Source organism: Melitaea cinxia, chromosome 6 (genome assembly GCF_905220565.1).
Source record: "Melitaea cinxia chromosome 6, ilMelCinx1.1, whole genome shotgun sequence".
NCBI classification, from domain to species: Eukaryota; Metazoa; Arthropoda; class Insecta; order Lepidoptera; family Nymphalidae; genus Melitaea; species Melitaea cinxia.
The window spans coordinates 16761498-16782829 of record NC_059399.1 but is presented as its reverse complement, the minus strand read 5'-3'; the positions used below and the strand labels follow the sequence as shown (position 1 = coordinate 16782829).

Genomic DNA, 21332 nt, shown 5'->3' with positions numbered 1-21332 from the left:
TAGAGTGGAAAGGAAAAACAATGCCACTGCGGACGATTTAAAAAGGTTCTCCTTAAATCAAATTAAATAAAGCTAATGTTTGATTTTAACCGACTAAAAAAAGGAGGCTCTCAAGTCAACTGCATGATTTTTTATGTTTGTGTTATCTCATAGCTTTTTACTGGGTGTACCGATGTTAATAATTATTTATTTAATAGAAATCTGGTGCTTGTCATGTGGCCCCGTTCAAATTTGATTGATATCTGACATGTACTTTTTGAGTTATCCCTAATAATCGCTCTTTTAGCGATAAGAACGCCTTTGTGATGTACAAAGGCGGTCCTCTTATTGTACTATACAAAGGCGGTTCCTCTAATTGTACTTTTTTTTGTTTGTATCTTTTAATGGTAAATATTATTATTATTATTATTATGAAAATGACTTTTTTCGACTACTTTCGTATTATTTATCGATGTAAATTAAAGGTGTTTTTTTTTTCGTTTGTGAACAAACATAATAGTTACTTTGATATTACATAATTACTGATACAGTAATACTACAAATGTGAAGCGTAGTGAAAACGACTTATCATGCACATTGACTAAAATATATTTTAATTAAACATTAAATTTAAAATCTAAAACCTCTTTTTTTACGATTTGGTAAGAAAATATATTTTCAAAGATTTTCATTGTAATATGAAACTTTGAATAGTTACGGGTCTCTGTAAAGAACTCACTATAGACGGCGCCACGGTTCGCTTAAACCGAAAATAAAAATCATCATATCAAAAATTTCGCTCTAGCGGGTACATCGTTCCATAGCTTAATTGGCTAGAGCGCCGACACGGTCAGTCGGAGACGCGGGTTCGAACCCCGCTGGAGCGGTCAATTTTTGATATGATATTCAAAAATGTTAAGAAAATATATATTGCTATAATACAATATAAGTTAAATACTGAATTTAGTGTATCTCTGACTTTAGCTTGGAGTTTATTTATAACTCTAGGTAATGGAAAATAAGCAGTCCGGGTAAAAAACAAGCTCTGGACCGTTCACAGACTTTTGCCCTCCAGTTTTAAATCTAAGCATCTTTGGAAGATGAATTTCTTCGTCTAGCGTATTTTGTTTAATTTGGTGAAATTTTTACCATTTCAAAAATAAATTTGCTTGAAAATAACATATCTTGAAAAGCTGACACTAATTTCCATTTTAACTCCAGACTTTCATATCCTAAGATCAGACGTAATTTATAGATTTCTATCAGAATGTTACGTAACTTAATCAAAAGATAATTGTGTTTGCTCGCAAACGAAAAAAAAAAACCGCCTTTAATTACATCGACGAAAAAATAGTCAAGTAAATACGCATAATTAGACATAACTCGAAAATTACTTGTTAGATCTCAATTTAATTTAAATGGGACCACATGACACGCATCGCATTTCGATTAAAAAAAATATCAAATAAGTTCTGAGGTAACACACATAAAAAAATACAATCATTTTTTTTTACCTACGCTGTCTTATACCGTATAACTTTTTAGTGGGCTTACCGATTTTGATAATCCTTACTTTAATCGATAGTTAATGCTTGTCACGTGGTCTCGTTTACTTAAATTTGGTCGAGATTTAATTACTACTGTTTCAGTAATCTATAATAACGCGTATTTACTTGAATATTTTTTTCTGTACCTACGTTGTGTTACTTGTCGATGTAATTGAAGTCGGTTTATATAATATTAAAAAAAAAGTTTTCTTTAATCAAGATTTTTGTGTTTGACATTTAAGTTTATTTTTTAAGGATAAAAGTTTGTAGCGTTTTTTTATATATTGTACACCTAGCTTGACGAACAAGCATACGGCTGACGTGATGGTTATCGATTAACGTAGCTTATAGACGCCTGTAACACTAGAAGGATCACGAGCACGTTTCCGACCCCCCCCCCCCCTCCCCCTAGTAATATTAGTAAGATCGAGATACTTCCCCAGTCAGGCTGCTCCAGATTTGGTGCAGGATATGTCTTGATGTGTCCTACGTCAGCTAAGTGATAATTCTTATATAGTAACATCATGTATACAAAGTGAATTAGCTGGATTACATTAGTAACCAACAAAACGCCATTGTCGTTGACTAACTTCCATACCTAATTTCATTAGTTATTTCAACTCCATCAAACTGTTTTTGTTCAGCTAGAAAAAGTAGATAATTATTACCTTTTCCCAAGTCTAGTCTACTCTGTTTTAAATTTCATTAAATACAAACAAATAGGCAGATACAATTTCACACTTATAGCATTTAGATTAATTAAAAAGTTAGAAGTCTAAAAAAAGGTTCCATATAACAACAATAAACCTTAATGTATTTAGATGAACAAGTCTCAGAACTCAATAACTTCACTCTTAACCAGGAACAAATGTCTGCAGTTCCATTTTCGGATTCGCCAACAAATTACCGCCTTCACGGACTTAGTTTTGAATTTGAAAAGTTTCCAATTGAATTTTTCCTTTCATTTAATAGAGGCTTAACGTCGCCCTGTTTCTCTTTTTAATCTGAAAGGAACGCTTAAATCGACTATGTACATTACTTCTTTTTATTTTTATTTTTGTTAACCGACTTCAATAAAAGTAGGATATTCTCAATACGACTGTATTTGTTATGTATATTATATTAATATAAAAGTGAAAAAAAATTGTGTTCGTTACCTTTATCTTATTTTGGGATATTAGTTGTTTTTGTTAAGTCTATATGGTGCTCCACAACCTCCTCTACCTTCCAGTGACAGTTCCATATAAATCGGTTCAGCTATTCCGAAGATTAGCCCGGACTTACAGAAAAACAAAAATTTTAAAATTGTTTGTTATTTAGTACCGTCTAAATAACTATATGAGCTTGAAAAAACACAGTTGTTTTGAAATTATAGACAGACACTTCAATTTTATTTATTTATTTATTTTATTTTTTTTTATTTTTATACTTTATTGTACACCACAAATATATTACAAACAAAGCATAAAGATAGTTACAGACAGTGAAGTACAATGTGCGGACTTATGGCTAATTAGCCATTTCTTCCAGACAACCTATATATATGTATAAAAAAATACCAGGAGATTACTACTAATCACTTAGTGACATAGGCTACATTTTAACGTAGAAAAACAGAACGAAGCCACGAGCGAAAAGCTAGTGTTAAATAAAATAAAAACATTGAAATAGTCCATTCCAGTCATGATACTTTCATCTCGTTACAACGAGAGCGCAATACAATATCACGTAGCACTGTTCGCTGAGATGTAAACGCGTTTCTTATTATTTTTAATACACTTGCAAAAATCCATGCATCTCATAATTTTTGAGAAAATAAGAATTTTAAAAATGAAAATTAATATGTTAAAGCGATATTCTAGAGACTCGTATTTATATAATTGTCGGTGAATGTTGATAGAATATTACATTTTAAATAATATTTGTTTTAAATATAATTTTTACGTTTGAATTCTGGTAAATAAAGTAAACATTACTAGGAAATAATGATTTCTCTACTAACTATACTTGCTGTCGGAACGTTTTTTGTTGAATAGTGTTTTAATTTTATATTAGGTAAGGGTTCTATGTATCTTATGATGTAATAATAATTATTCAATTAATTTGAATTAAGCTGTCAATCGTACCAAAATTTCATGGAAAAATTTACAAATGTCGCTTAGGATTGAGAAGACACGAAGGAAGTAATCGGTGCGGTCGAGAATAAAACTTCAATAAAATGTTGACGATCATAGAATTTGTAGGTTTTGTATTTTATGATTAATTTGTTAAACATCGTGACATCACTCGATAATGGTATGTCAATTATAGTTGTTTCAATTAACAGTGCTGTATTGTTTATATTATTGTATTGTGCTGTAAAATATAGTATGTTATTTACCTTATGTAAACAATGAGAAAAAAGCCTTATTAATTTGACATATTGCAAATATGCAATAATTCATGTAAGGTGAAATAACGCGACGACGTAAAGGGAACTTTAAAAGTGGCACATCTTATAATCCTAAGGAGAGTCAGGGGTGGGGTCGGCTACGCTTGCGGTGTTTCTAGTATTGCAGGCAGATACAGTTACCACCCTACCATCAGGTGGGCTGTATACTTGTTTACCGCCCTTGAAGTGTAACAAAACTCTTTACACAATCACGGGATAATTGGCAATTGATTTACAGAAAATAGAAATTAAGTAGGCGTAGTTTCAAGTCATATACCTTTGTTATATACGCCAGTGGTCAACAAGTCACGTTTTCGATACTGGAATCATACCGCTTTGAATATTTAAATGACCTATTTTCAGAATATTCAGAGCTCTGGCCCGTTGGCGCAGTTGGCAGTGACGCTGCTTTACCCCGATACTATGACTATGTACGAGTATATACCTTATTAAATGATTTAACGAGCTTAGTACCGCAATAAAAGAAATGAATCATGAATATACGACTTTTTGAAGTTCTTTAGGCGCATGAGGGGTAAATTTTTTATGGATTTTTAAACTTCCATACCGCGTTGAATACACCGGTTCTCGTCCGATCATCGAAGATAAGCAACGTCGGGCGCGGTCAGTACTTGGATGGGTGACCGCTTGGGAAAATCGCGTGAAGTTAGCTTTTTCTTTTTTTTTTTCAATTTGTTTTTTTTTCAATTAGGTTTTGTAATTTAACTCAACATAAAAAAAATTATAGATTAAATTATGACCCTCAATTTTTATTGGAATAGATACTTAGGGTAAGGCGTATTAAAGTAAGTCGAGATACGAAATGTAGTCAGTCTATAATTTAACAAAATACATCATGTTCTTGCGGATAATTTATTCTTTCATGAGATACAAAATAATGAAACGTTAAAGTACTTTCCTACAACTTACAGAAAACGACGTATAAAATTATATTTATAAATATATAGAACATTCACTAACCTTGTCCTGATAAATTGATAATATAGAAAAAAAATTGGTAAAAATACATAAATAATAAATTACAAATTACGACAGTTATGACGTATTGAGCGACGTATTATGCTTTTTAAGACGTTGCTTCAAGCAAGCTAGCGTTGGTTCTCAATTCAAAAGTATTTTTTTTTGTGAAATCTTTAAAAAATTCAATCTATAAAATCGAGACTATTAAGTCAGCACTATATAACAAAATTCCTTTTAATTTTAACGATCAAAAACCGAGACTACACTTTAAAATCGCTTAATTTAATTACTTTTTTAAACCAAGATAGCTAAAGAGTCAGAAAACACAGGTCGAAAGAGACAGAAAACAGAAATCGAAAGAGACAGTCACGTGTCTAAATTGGAATTTCAGATATAATTTGCTCAGCTGTGTCTCCTACACCTGAATGTTTTGCTAGAAATTCTGAGACACGTACTCTTAGCCAATAGCATAGAGTAATGGTAAAATAGCATTATTGTTTTTATTTTATTTTATGATTATTTATTTTCTTATTCAAAATCTTTCATCGTGACTAGAATAGAGATTTAATAATGGCTTTTACAGTATTTTGTATTAAACCGAGTTTATCTAGATGTCTGCAACTCCTAACATACGTATGTGAGATAATAGGTCGTTGAAAAAGTCTTTTCGATTTTTTTTGTAAAAGTTACCTACATTTTTTTTAAATATATTATTTGTAACTGGCTGGTTTTGATAATATGAAAAGGTGACATTTTAAAAATGAAATTAAAAAGTTTCCCGGCCCCTTTTCATTTGTTTTTCTGTCCGCGAAGATGGATGAATCCAACGAAGAAATTCGGTCAATTTAAAAGTTTTACTTTAAAAAGGGGACAAATGCGATTCAAGTTGCAAAAAAAAATCTAACATTTAGGAATAGACCTAATCCAGTGTCAGAGAAGTGAAGAGTAGAACAATATTGGTTTAAGGATTTTCAGTTAGAAAATTTTGATGTCAAAGATGCATTTCGCTGTTTTCATCCTGTTACGGATAAATGTGACCATATTTTTGGAACAGTGAAGCTAGACCGACATTTGAGTAGTTAAGATATAGAAGAAGATCTGAGAATTGATCATAAAACAGTTTTGACCAATTTGAAGAATGCTGGCTATACAAAAAAGCTCGATATATGGGTGACACATGAACTCACTGAAAGTAACCTAATGGACCATTTTTGAAGAAATTGATGGTGAAAATTGGATCACCTGCAATAAGGATAAACGAAAGAGATAGTAGTCAAAGGTCAGTGAAGCTGCACAGACTATCGCGAAAACCGGGTTAACACGCAATAAGATGATGTTGAGTGTGTGATAAGATTGGAAGGTCATCATTTATAATGAGCTTTTACCGCCGGGCAAAACCATCGATACAGATTTCTACGATCAGAATTGATCAACAGAAAAGATGTAGTCTTTCATTACGATAAAGCTCAACCATATAGGACTTTAGGCACTCAACGAAAATTGCGAGAATTTGTCTTTGAAGTTTTAATACATTCACAATATAGCACCGATCTTACTCCCTCAGATTTCCATCTGTTTCGGTCTCTACAGAATTCTTTAGGTAGAGTAAAGTTAACATAAATAGTAGACTGTCAAAACAACTTCTAAAAAAATGGAACCTGTCACTACTTACGAGATCACGGCAAGTTATCGAAAAAAAAAAAAACAAAAAAATATATATGTACCATTTATATATTATAATTAATGTAAATAAATTTGGACAAATCTTAACTTGAATTTCTGTTTAAAATAGGAAGAAACTTTTTCCCCAACCTATTATTTCTACTTCTGTGGTCAAGAGCTATCCCCTGTGTTCCAGTTAGAGTAATGAGAGCTCCAGTATAATTACAAAGACGACGCACACAACGTACGTACCTATATATTAAAAATAAAAAATGCGTCATTTTATTTCTCATCTCTTCTATATTCTGACTTGTTTTTGTACATTTTGAAAAAAATGCTGTCTTCGTAATGTTTGCATTTTGAATACTTTTTAATATTTTCCGTTTATAATTTAAGCTGCCTTTGAATGGAAGATGGAAACATCTGACGCAGATGTCGTCTATATATTATGTGTATTATTTTTAATGGATTTTTAGAACAACTTTTATAATACTGATAAGTTTAAAGTATAACATATTTTTTATTTTACTTTTTAATTGTAGCTACTATAATAAATTAAATAACTCACGTTAGGCGAAGGCAGCATTCTAAAATGATTTGAAGAAAAAATATTCATCTAGAAGATATAACTTTTTTTCGAAGAGATCCGATGTAAAAATAAATGTTTTAAAAACTCATCTGTGACATTCCAAATTTGAACCTTCCGATGTAAAAAACAAATATGCTTTAAAAACTCATCTGCGACATTCCAAATTTGAACCTCAAAACGCGAGTCAATCCACTACTAAGCTACGTCAGTTCATTCGTATAGTTGCCACTTTTACGTTTCAATTCTCACGATTAAAAAGTCGCATAACAATGGCCTGCATCCATTGACACCCACAACAAAGCTCGCGATACAGCGTTTATATTAAAACTCGCGTCCAGGAAATTGCTATCATACTTGATTTCAAAGTGTCACTGCACACAGAAACACCGCCACGAGCGGAGCGGTTAGCGGGAAATGGAAAATATACATATAAAAAGATTTTGTTCAAGAAAATTTGTAGTAAGTAATATTCTTACTTTTGAAGAATCCAAGATTTATAGCTACAATTATCTGTAATGATAAAAAAAAATTAAGTTTGGCGCTATAAAAATATATAATATTGTATTTTTCACGATCAATCACGATTCAGCCTGTAACATCCCACTACTGGGGATAGGCCTCTTTCTCCACGTAGGAGAAGAATGTTGTATTTTTATTTGAAACAAATTATTTCAAAGTCTAGTTTTAAATTCTATTTGACGAGCACAACGCAATACTAGCGTACAAGCATAAAAAAAAACAAAAAAAAAACAAGCATAAGTCTAACCTGATGGTAAGTGGTTACAGTAGTTAGTAGACGCCAACAACAGTAGCATCGCAACATCTTTTCGATCCTACTTGACTCAGTCACCACAAGAACACACCACTGCTTGCTGCTTTTATTATTTCGCTGTGACTTTTTGAAAGGTTACGGTGCTTCTCTAGTCGAGCTGCTCCAGATTTTGTCCAAGTTATTACCTGCTATGATCTACTTCAATTGTAATTCGCCTCGATAAACATATAGCTAAATGTAAACGCAGAATTAAGAGATAGAAAAAAAAATGAAAACAATAGCATACGAGCAATAGATATTTAGTTATCGCCTAAATAAAATTTGGATATGTTTCTTTAACACTCGACTGATAACAGCTCAGTTATATGTTACATTATGCAAAAACATGTCACAGAAAACTTTCCTTGGTCGTGTGATATTTTAGAGATTAATACATTTTTTTTTTAATTTTATTTAGTAACCCGACGCATGAAATGTATGCACCCCTTCGTTCTTAGAATAATTAACTTTGAAGGACCAAGTACTAACTGCTCTTTAGTTCATCTCGTTTCTTTTCAACTTAGAAACATATTTTTTTCTGCATAATAAATCGCTCCACTTAACACAGGAACATCGTTTGCTTTTGACGCTTCATTTATATTATTTGCTATTTAAAATTAAACTTTAATGGTTCCCAATAAAGTTTATTTTAGAATGCAGTAAATAAATACATTAATAATGGAATAGAAAAGATTACTTTTCAATAAATATTAGTAATCGTTTAGCACCTCATCAGAGAATAGGAGGATAATAAACACGTAATCAAATCAATTAGTGAGTAACTTTGACATATTAATTTACTTAAGTATGTTTGAGACTATCAATCACATGACATTAGCGTTGTTATTAATTTAAAAAAAAAAAACTTATTATGAAACATCTATAGGTGACAGTGAAACTGATTGTTCGCGTGGCGGTACAGGCCGTGGCGATGCATCGCCACGCTACATGTTGGAATATATGTAATCATGTGAGTTAAAATACTTATCAACTGGTAATAAAGGACGTAATGCAGTTTAAATAAAATAATATCTGTACTTTACGAAAGCGATCATCAAGAAATGAGTCTGAGACATATTGAACTAAACTATATTGCTAAAGATATTTATAAAACATTAATGTACTGTTGTTAGTACTATCGAGAAATATTTAATATCAAAAATATATTCTATAAAACACAATTTCATACCCCATATAACCATTAAAACAATGCAAAATATAACGAAAAAAATTCATTTTTCTGACAGCAGTGGAAAATATGGAATCCGTACTAATAGCCACTTTAGCAAATTATCTGAAAAACAACCCAAGAACAACCAAGCGTTGACCATTTTAAGAATAATGCACTCCCGTATAAATCAGGCTTTATTGGCATCGGGAGAGCTGTATCATTTCGCAAGATATCTATTCAGGAGCAATGCCAGCCGTGCGTGGTTTGAATATGGACCACTCGGAAGCAAACTTAACTTTGCGGTTATTCAAGCTATGTTAAACGATTTTGATCTGAATCGCTTTAAAAATAAGGACGCTATTTATAAAGTCAATGTTGAAATTATGAATGATATAAATGTCTGATTCCTACGTTGCGCCGCATACTATCTGTCAAACCATAAAATAAAGTGAGAATGATTGGAGTATTTTTTAAACTAAATAGTGAACTTTTCAAATTACTATTATCTTACTTTACTCATTATTAGGCAGTGATCTAGTATCGTGTGTGATTTTTTTTTTGTTTTTATTTAGATTTTTTGAAAGTAATCTAAGAAGTTTTTATTAACTAAATTTTCATTTTTCTTTATGTGGCCGTTGTTTTTCTTCTTCTAGATTGTCAGACAGTTTCAATAAAACGTTTTAAAATAAAATCTAATTGGGTTATTTTACTTTCATCGGATAATATTTCACAATTAAATAAATATATTCTTTAAGAAAATAAGGTTAATGGAAAGAGTATACAGAAGTCTAATAATGCTAAAACTGCTTTTAGCAAAATTTTTAAAATATTATCTGTTGCTTCTGAAATAATATTATAAAATACGTGAATTTGAAATACACTTACCAAGATTAAACATGAAAACGTACTTATATAACGTAAAATATCGAATTGTTTTCCACTGCGCATACTGCAGGTACAACAAAAGTACGTGGATATTTCTACTCTTGTCGAACTTTGGAACAATATTCAGAACTGTCTGCCATCTTGAACATTGTTTCCGAAGGCCTCGGATAAAAGAAAACTCTTTCGACTATTTGAATTCCTTCCTCCAAATCTTCGAAGAAAGAATTCAATAGGCTTTTTTGCTTCGTCTTTGATTTAAAGCACGGATAGTTTTGTACAATTTAAAAATCATGCTGCCATGGTTCTGAATACTCTTTAAAGATTAAGGACATAGTGGTAGTAAGGCTTATACAATTTATGATTCTTTATGGATAAGGTTGTAACTTAGTCGACATGAAAATAAATATCTATATGTAATTTTATAGAGTTTCTTGGATTTTTTAGATACTTAATAGATTAACTAAGGTAGGGTACAGCAGGAATTTCCTGCGCAAATTATGGAGCAGCCCAACTGGGGTAGTACCTCGACCTTACAGAAGATCACAGCAAAATAATACTGTTTTCAAGTAGTATTGTGTTCCTGTTGGTGAATAAGGTGACCAGAGCTCCTGGGGGGATTGGGGATTGGGTCGGCAACGCGCTCGCGATGCTTCTGGTGTTGCAGCCGACTATAAGCTACGGTAATCTCTTACCATCAGGTGAGCCGTATGCTTGTTTGCCGACCTAGTGATATAAAAAAAATTGAGTAATATGAATATCTACTTGTTATTTATTTAATTCATTGCTTATAGCTTTCCATGTGCAGTTCTCGTGGGTCTCCCCACCGTGCCTCGGAGAGCACGTTAAGCCGTAAATCCCGGTTGTTATCATGTACATCTGATAGCGTTATTTACTCATAGTAGGGAATATATCCGCCACCCGCATTGCTGCTCCAACAGCGCGGTGGATCAAGATCTGGTTTTCTGCAACGAGCGTGTGATTATAACTTTCTGGAACAACTGTCGAGGCAACATTATTTATTTTTCAATAGTAATTCCTTTAATAAGCGTTTTTAAAAAATCAATGTTATGAATTTTAATATTATTAGATTATCTGGAAGTTCGGTTGTCTGGAAGAAATGGCTAAATAGCCATAAGTCCGCCCATTGTACTTCACAGTCTGTAACTGTCTTTTAATATGTTCAAAATGTAATTGTGGTGTACAATAAAGAATAAATAAATAAATAAATAAATAGCTTTTATTATATTAGTATTGAGTTATAGATGCTGATCCCGTAAGTCACCAGTGACCATGGTGTCTGCAACGTCGTCGAACTACCGACAGTTTTAAAAAATGTCAATCGCGGTAAGTTCCTTAAAATTAAAGGCGTTCACAGTGATCGTAAAATGAAATTAAAACTTATACAGATAATGTAAAAATAATTGTTGACAAGAGGGTTAATACCAGCTGTGGGACCATTTCAAAAATAGCTTAGCCATGATGTGACGTAGTGAAATAAGATGTCATTCATTAAGCCATTTAATAAATTTAACAAAATATAGTATAATCAATAGATACATAAATATTGATCTGAAACGTTTCTCAACGGTCACGATTTAACAATTACTCTTTCAGAGTTCAATGACTTTTTTCAATTAATGAAACGTTAACTTAAATCTTTTTTTGTGTAATTAGGTTTTAGATTCATTGCAGCCGTAAATCGAAATGACCCTTGAAGTAATCACGTTCTTCGGCTTAAGCTTTTAGTCCAATATATACGCCATAAATACATTTGTCTCGGAGCAAAAAAAAATCAAGGAACGTAACAGCAAATGGTGCATTGAAAACGTACACATTTTTCAATTTTATCGTGTGGATATGATTTGGGCGGTGTTAACTTTATTACATTTGTACTTTTTAAATGTATCTATTTACAAATTTCTTTCACTCGTATTTATTTCGACATTGTTATGAGTATTTAGAGAATTTTAGTATTATTAATAATTTAGAATTTAAAAATAATAAAAAATATTAATAAAAAAAGCAAAATAATGGCTGTGATTTCTAGAGGTCAACGGCACGGGTAGGTACCCCAGACGTGCTGCTCCAGATTTTATATGATATTTCTTAAAGTTATCTACCTTAATCACCGGATATTAGGCCTATTCCAGTGGTTTGTTTACAGGCTGATACTGTTCAGTCAGTCAATCAGTCAGTTTAGCCTAGTGCTGTCTAAAGCTGGGCATGACCTCCCCAAATTCAAGCCCCACATCCCGGTTTTCCGCAATTCTCATCCAGCCTACACCGGCAATCTTATGGATAGGTCGTCGGTCCAGCGGGTCCGAGGGTGTCCCACACTGCGTTTGCCAAAACGCGGTCTCCACTCCAGTACCCGTCTGCTCCAACGGCTATCGGTCATGCAAGATAGATGACCAACCCACTGCCATTTCAACTTGCTATCTCTGGTGGGCATAGTCTCGTTTCCAATCCTATATTTGAGAGAAACTCCAAGCATAGCCCGTTCACATTCACAAGCATTGCACGTTGAGTGACTTTAAGCTTATGGACCAGTCCCTTGGTTAGTGTCCACGTATCGGCTCCGTAAGTTAGCACAATAGTGTATAAATTTGTAAATAAATAAATAATAATTATATTCCTACATGTATGAATAATTTGTTTATAGGCTCGAAAAACATTCCCTTTCAGTAGATTGATAAAAATTACTCATTCCCACCGAAATCGTACTAATTTACTTATTATTCATTCTCGAAAACAAATGAATGTTCTAGGAACCACGTGCTCGTACAAAAAACACTACTGTTAGTAATACCGCGTTTTCATCCAAATACTCCTTTCATCTCGTTGCTACGACACGCTTTACGAAATGTTTTTACTATTGTGATTAATGTATCATTAAATGTCACAGTCGACTAACACAGGCCGCAGAGGCAGAATAAACAATGAAACAAATTTCAATGTTTTTTTGCGTCGCTTTTTCTTCGAAACGATATTAATTCGACATATTTTGTATACACGTTTGAAACGTGCCTTCGGTTAATTATGTTACACGTGTCGGGATTTATTTTAATCTTATTAATTAATTAATTTATTTATTTGTACAATATTCTGTTTTTGTTTTTCCCTCATGTTAATGTTTTAATGATCATATTAACAACAAGTCGCGTCTCGTGATTACATCCGTGTAATTTCTGATCTCGTGGGAATATCGGGATAAAAAGTAGGCAATGTGTTATTTTGGACCTCCAGCTGTTTGAGTTTCATTACAATCGGTTCCGTAGTTCTTTCGTTATCTATCTTCAGAAAGTTTCGCATTTAAAATATTATAAGGATAAATAAAAACACTCATTAAACTCATTTAAGTCTAAAGCTTTAAATTTTGAAATACAACAGTAAACATAACAAAATTTATAAAAAACGTATGCTATATGGCTATTTTTACGATTTAAAGTTGTTTGACTAAATTTTTTGTCAGTCACTTTTTTTTTGCCATCACTGCACATGTCAAACAGTTAATTGGTACAAAATTTATCGTTGTCAGTATTCTATTCTTAGTCGCGAAATGCCATAACGTAATTAAAACCAAAGTAACCCTTATAATTTGCATCATAGGAGTTATTTTTGTATATCAAATACTTTAAAAGCTAGACCCTGTCTTATTATCAGATGTTATTAATAAAGAATTGAATATTTCTTTTTAAAGTACGTTTTTAGAGATTACATTTTTTTTCATTTTTTTTTTATATATAATATTTGAAAAACCATTTTCGATCGATTCGATTCAGCCTGTAATATCAAACTGCTGGGCATAAACCTCTTTCTCCATATAAGAGAAGGATTGGAAGTTGATATATTCCCTACTACGAATAACGATCGCTATCAGGTGTATAAGATAACATCGGTACCGAAAGCTTAACTTACTCTATATAAAATAAACAGGTCCATATATGCAAATGTTAAAAGTTTCTGATATGCCATATCCGTTTTACCATCAAACTTATTTTATCAGTCATATATTTCTAGTCAGAACTTCGCTAACTAGAAGTTTTAGCTTTCTCTAATAGTTCATAAAGATAAAGTTTATTAGCAGATATTTGTCCTTAGTTTTACTATCGTTGTTAAGGAAGATTACTCTTAAAATGAAATACATTAACAGAATTTTGAAAGTTTCATACCTCTCAATTAAATAAACTATTACGCTTCAGCCTGTATCACTCGCGTAGCCTATCCCACTACAGGGCATAGGCCTCTTTCCCCATGTAGGAGAGGGATCAGAGCTTAATCCACCACGCTGCTCCAATGCGGGTTGGCGGATATATTCCCTACTATGAGTAACGATCGCTATCAGGTGTACATGATAACAACCGGGACCAACGGCTTAACGTGCTCTCCGAGGAACGGTGGGGAGATCCACAAGGACTGCACAAACACCCAGACCACGGCAAACACCTCTATGGCCAATACAAATGTTTGTCATGTGCGGGGATCGAACCCGCAACCGCCAGCACAACAGGTACAATCCATGGCTGTGACCGTTGCACCTACGCGGCGTCAAATAAACTATATTGTGATTTAATTTTGAAGGCAAATTCGTATTTCATTGCATTAAGAGAAAGCAAAATCATATTTATTTTTAATTTCTTCATTTCATGTTAAAATAATGAATGGAATAATTTTGCTAACATTTTATTATGCACCATCGCACTTTACCCTCCTGTCTCACCCTTGTCTTTCTGAAATAACATTAAATTTAATTTAATTACTGGGACGTACAAACGATTGTGTTCGTGGAGTACTATTTAAAAGACATGGTATATAATGAAATGAAAACATTTATTTCACCATTAGCGAAAAAAAACAACACGGACACGTTGTAGCAAAATCGTTAAACAATTTAAAATTAACTTTAAAAAAATTTGCGTAATGATTTCCGCAAAAATATACGAAAAAACTCAAATAAACACACACATAAAAAAAAAATTATTAAAAAAAATTATTAAAATTTATGCTCATGTTTATCTGATATAATGATTGATTCATTGAGCCTGTATCGTCTCATACATACTGCATGGCATACGCCTCTGTGACCAATTAGGAGAAGGGTCGGAGCTTAATCCACCACGCTGCTCCCCTGAGGATTGGCGGATATTTTGTCAAGTGTCTATTACCATAGAAAGAGACCGGGACAGACAGTTTAGCGTGCTCTCCGAAACACATTGGCGAGACCCACAAAAAATTATGTTTATGTTAATTATTCAAACAATATCAAACACTGTTGATTCAATTTTGAGATATAATATAATAACTGTTTTCAACAACAATTATCAACACTATGGCCATATAGGGTGTTTAAATAAATACGTATAACATATGCAGCAACTTAAAGCTTGTATTATAGGTAACAGACGACTGTTAATGCTAATTTTTTATAAATAAATAATATTATACATATATAAATACACAAAACCAGACAAAGTGTACTTGGGGAGGCGTATGTCCAACAGTGGCTTGCGATAGGTTGAAGTAATGGTATGTAAATATATCAATACACATATTACACTAAGACTCAGGCGGGAATCGAATCCGCAACTCGCGAAACAGAAAGCAGAGCCACTACGAACTGGGCCAACGTTGAAAGTATATCGTAATGTAGGCGTTATTAGTACATTGTGTACCTATCTGGACTTCCTACACAAGAATTTGATTCTACCAAGGGGTGGCTGGAATTAATTATTTTTATCTTATACTCAGTTGTAGATACACCGTTTACCATCCATCCGTAAAAAAATCCATTTCAGTAACGTTCAATTTGAAATTATTTCGAAAAGAACGATATCATAAAAAAAAAAATCTTTTTTAATATCGTATCACCAAAAAAATCTCTTTCGACACTTTTTGACAGATTTGATTTCATCGATACAGTCGTTAAAAACATTCGAATCACTGTGACGTCAATTGTCACAATCGTTTAAAAACATTTCAAAGCATAAACAAAATTGAAAAATTTTACACTAATGTAAATGTATAGAAACTTGTCTATGAATAAAATATTTAAAAAAAAGACAAGAAAAAACGTTGACCCTACTCGCACAATCATTTTATTTAAAAGTATAAATTTACGTATCAATTGTATGTCGTAAAACAAAATGTTGTATTTCGAACGAACGGTTCAATTAAAAAATTTGGTAAAAATACGACTGTTCCGTCGTGTTTTTAATTGCCTACAGTGAGCGATTCTGTTCGCGCTGACGAACGGAAATCCAGATTATTTATAACTTTGAATGATAATAAATAAGGGACAGTAAAAATACATATTTGTATTAGAAATAATAATCAGAAATGATGTGGCTAAAAATTTCGAATCAATATCAAAAGATCTTTGCTTCAAACTCAGGTTAATTTCGATTTTTTATTTCAAAATGGTGGGAAATAAGCATTCATTCCACCTGAATATAAGCGGAAACCACAGCTTATAAACACCACACCACGAGCATCACAAACGTGTTGCCAGCCCTAACCTCGACCCTCTTTACGAGCTCTTAGTACCTTACTCACCACAGAAACACAACCCTGCTTCAAAGCACTATTATTCAACTATGAACGTAAGGGTACATCCCTAGTTCAAATTTTGTGCTAAGTACTTCCTGGTGTGACATACTTGAAATCTAGGTTAATCATTAATATTGACTGTAAAAAAATAATAATCGACGTCTCTCTCACATTTTATCAATAACGTAGAAATGTTGTTTGTAAAAACCAGCGTCAGAAAATGTCAATATAGTCCGGCTCGGCTTAGAGCACAAACTGTATGCGTTGTTAGCATTGGTTTTTTCTGAACGTACGACGTATATATGGTGTGTGTGTGTGTGTGTATGTGTATGTTTGTGTGTACGTTTTATACGAACATCGATGTCTGAATAACTATCGCAGCTTACCTGCCACGGGTAAAGATTTTATTCGCCGTATTTTTAACATGAGTTATTTTTATATGTTATTTGTCAAGCCAATAAATTCAGCACCTTAAAAATGCAGTATGTCACTAATTACCGAGAATTTGAAGACCTAAAAATATTCAATCGAAATCGAATAATTATATAAGAGTCTCTTGCTCTTAGTTCGTGCACGATCTTCATTCAGTGTCCTTACTGTGCCTTTTGACCTTAGAAAGTCTCAGGTTTAATACGACCCTGTATTCACCTCGCTAGAATAAACATTATTCTACGCAAATTCCCTCTTTTATTGCCTTCCTCCCTGTCCTTTCTTGTCGTCGTGTTATTCCACCCTCATCGTGTCGTCGTACCCGTGTCTCCGTGTCTCCGTGTCGTCCTGTCGCCACCTGCATCACTGGCACCCCGCCCCCACTACTCTTTGTGAAATTATTAAATTGATTTAATAATTTTTATAGGAGCCTATAAATAAATCGTAACTGCACAGCCTTATAAAAATAATTGAAAATCAAACAATACGGGTTTAGTAAAAAAGCAATTAAACCCCTTTTTAAGATAATCTATTATAATTTAAATATTAAAATATTAATTAATATATTTTCTGTGAATATTCCTTATAAACAAATTTTTATTTTATTTACAATATCATACTGTGTGTGTGGCTACGGCACTAAAGAATTTAGCCACCCCCTCTCTTCCCGTGGGTGTCGTAAGAGGCGACTAAGGGATAACAAGGTTCCATCACCACTTTGGAACTTAAGAAGCCGACCGATGGCGGGATAACCATCCAACTGCTGGCTTTGAAATACACAGGCCGAAGACGGGCAGCAGCGTCTTCGGTGCGACAAAGCCAGTACTGCGGTCACCAACCCGCCTGCCCAGCGTGATGACTATGGGCAAAACACATGAGTTCACGTTATTTTTGGCGTAAACTTGTGGAGGCCTATGTCCAGCAGTGGACTGTATAGGCTGTAATGATTACAATATCATACATGATTAACTTGTATTATTACTTGGTGTGTGGTTACGGAAATGAAGAATATAGCCACCCGTCTCTTCCCGTGGGTGTCGTAAGAGACTGGCAATGAAATACACAGGCCGTAGACGGCAGATGCGTCTTCGGTACGACAAAGCCAGCCCTGCGATCACCAACCCACCTGCCCAGCGTGGTGACTATGGGCAACACACATAAGTTTACACCATTTTTGGCGTGAACTTGTGAAGCCTATGTCCAGCAGTGGACTGTGATAGGCTGAAATGATGATGGTGATGATACATTATTGAGATATGATGCATGATCAAATTTTAATAATTCTTGAAAGTTCAATGAATCGATTAAATCATTCGATATGAAATCGAGTAGAGCATTATCGATTTTACTTCATCGATAATCTCGAATCTCTATTAGGATTCCGGGAACGAGGTCACCTTTGATCCGAAAGTGTGTTATTTAAGATGTAAACGCAGCAGTTCTTTGTGAATAAATCATTTTTATGATAGACTTTTAAGTTGATATCTCTGAAAAGTGCACCATCAAAGATTGAATGCATAATGAGAGGTGAAATCGGATTCGGAATCAAGCGACCTTTATAGTTGCATGAAAGTTTTATTAAAAGCGAAAATTTTATAAGTAAAAACTATATAAGTAGTCCAATAGTTATATATGTAGTACTAGATTTTTATTTTTTATAGAACTAAGGAGGCCAACAAGATGACGGCCCACCGGTGTTTATCATAGCTTATGGACACTTGCAACACCAGAAACTTAAAAAGCGAGTTGCCCTACAAACGTGACTTGAACTACAAACTACGCCAAGCACATATAATTACATTAAAATAATGATTATACTTAAGATAGAAAAAAACAAAATAGAGTTTCTTATAACAGACATGATATAAAGTCACTGTCAACACAATCGTATTCGCACAAACTTAAACAAACAAACACACTCACACCTTTAAATTTCTGCTTCATCTACAAAACGATTATAATTGTTTCAAAGATCAAAATTTTAGTAAAAGTTAAAATATCAAACGATAAATAATATATAAAAAAATGAATTCGATTTACGTATACTTATGAACTTCCCGTCATAACCCGAGACACGAAAATCAGAACGTAGATCCGTCCAAGAGATATTTTAAAACGAGTGTCTTCAACGGAACAAAACTTCTGAGTTCCAAAGAAACTTCGTGGCTGTTTGGCCGACATTTTGCTTTACGTGACAATCCCGGCCACAACAGTGAATGAACATCGGTATATTTAAGTATGGATCTATCTTTTATAAAGCCTTTGTTCTTCGTTCAACCTATCATGTCAGAGGATTGTTTATCACGCGTTTCTAGTTTTAATGTAATAGTTAATAGATAAATAGATATATCTTTACATAAAAAGAAATATTAAGAAAACTATTAATTCGCCAAAGATGGAAATGCAATCTTCATTAAAAACACTATGACTGTTTATAATTTGTTTATTTCATAACTATTACATTGCCTTTCGCTAGAGCTCATCGTTAAGTGTTTTATTTTCGGGCCCTTTTGATGACAATGTCAAAACGACAAGAGGGATTAAAATCTCTTGATAATATAGTTCTATTTAATAACAAATTATGATAAAATAACAATACAATTACATTTTAAAAATTTGTTTCTAAATATATTATAGATAACATACATAGTGTAGACAGAATCACGGTCTTCTACACAGGTCTTACAGAACTTCACAGAAGGTCTTCACAGAAGGGGGGTACTTCTGCTTAATAGTTGCGCTTTTCTTTTCAATTTATTGTCGCCAGACGTATGACGACAGATGGGTGTGCCGTTTTTCTATGACACGTAACGCATTTATGTTTTAAATATAACCACTTACAATAAAACGTTACTCAACCGGGCAGTGAGCACTGCGCACCGCACCACGTGACCGCACCCATCGATAGCAGTGACATACAGCGATGTTGACGCGAACGAAAACTTATGACACTATCGTACTATGAGCTCTCACCATAGAAATTGGGTTCCGTTGCAAGACGTGTATATAAGACCGTGAAAAGAGTCATATTTTTCATGTTATTTTTATTAGTGACTCTCTCTGCTCTCGATTTTTTAACTTATGTACATAAAGTTATAGGTGGGTAGTTTCCGATTGTTGTACAATCTCGGCGCCATCATATTCATATATTGGGAACGCTAAAACCTGTTAATAAATTATTTAAAAAAAAATCTTAAACGAGGTATGTGTGAGTGAGGTGTTTGCAAAATATTACGGAACATCAGCAATCACAATTAAGTTCAAATTACGACGATGATAAATTAAAATAATAGAATCATTCATTGTAAAAAAAAAGTGCTGTGGTAGTAAATGTAAGGCAGCAAAAAATGATAAAGCTTCAAAACGAACAAAGAAAAGAACCAATAGATTGGTACTTAACCCTCATTTAATAAAAAGGGTTGTCAACAGTTCTGACGTCGCTTTCTAATATTAAAAATATAAATGTCAGAGCTAGCCGTTACATTTTAGCATGATGAAGAGTCATTGAAATGAAAATTATTTTAAGAATTTTAGAAAAAAATAGTTTATAATTTGTCTCTCTTATTAAATAATTGCCTTTACTCGCAAACGATAAAAACCTGACTGCTATTGCAACATAGAAAGTTGAAAAAATAATAAAAACGCTTTGTAAGGAATAACTTAAAAAAGTGCTTGTTAGATCTTGATCAAATTTAAATGGAACCACACTACAAGTACATACATGGATTGTACCTGTTGCGCTGACGGTTGCGGGTTCGATCCCCGCACATGACAAACATTTGTATTGGTCATACACGTGTTTGCCGTGGTCTGGGTGATTGTGCAGTCCTTGTGGGTCTGCCCACCGTGCTTCGGAGAGCACGTTAAGCCGCCGGTCCCGATTGTTATCCTATTCACCTGCTAGCGATCGTTACTCAGAGTAGGGAATATATCCGCCAACCCGCATTGGAGCAGCGTGGTGAATTAAGCTCTGATCCTTCTCCTACATAGGGAAAGAGGCCTATGCCCTGTAATGGGATATTACAGGCTGAAGCGACACTACAAGTAACAGCTATTGATTTAGAAAGCAATCATCAAAATCAGTACACCGGTTAAAAAGTTATGAAGTAACACACATAAAAAATAAACAGTCGAAATGAGAACTTCCTCCCTTTTTGAAGGTGGCTAAAAATCAAAATTTGACTTTATTTAACTTTAGAAAGTCGGTTAAAAATAGTGGCAATCTAATCTGCCACATAACTTCAGCAAATTCTAAAAAAAAAACTTGATACCTTTAGGTTTCTTTGGTGATTTTCTTCATC

The 21332-nt window shown here is 33.4% G+C and overlaps 1 pseudogene; it reads left to right on the top strand.

Moving 5' to 3' along the window:
- Positions 1-4511: 4511 nt before the first annotated feature.
- On the top strand, positions 4512-4630 carry LOC123654832 (annotated as a pseudogene).
- The last annotated feature ends 16702 nt before the right edge of the window (positions 4631-21332 follow it).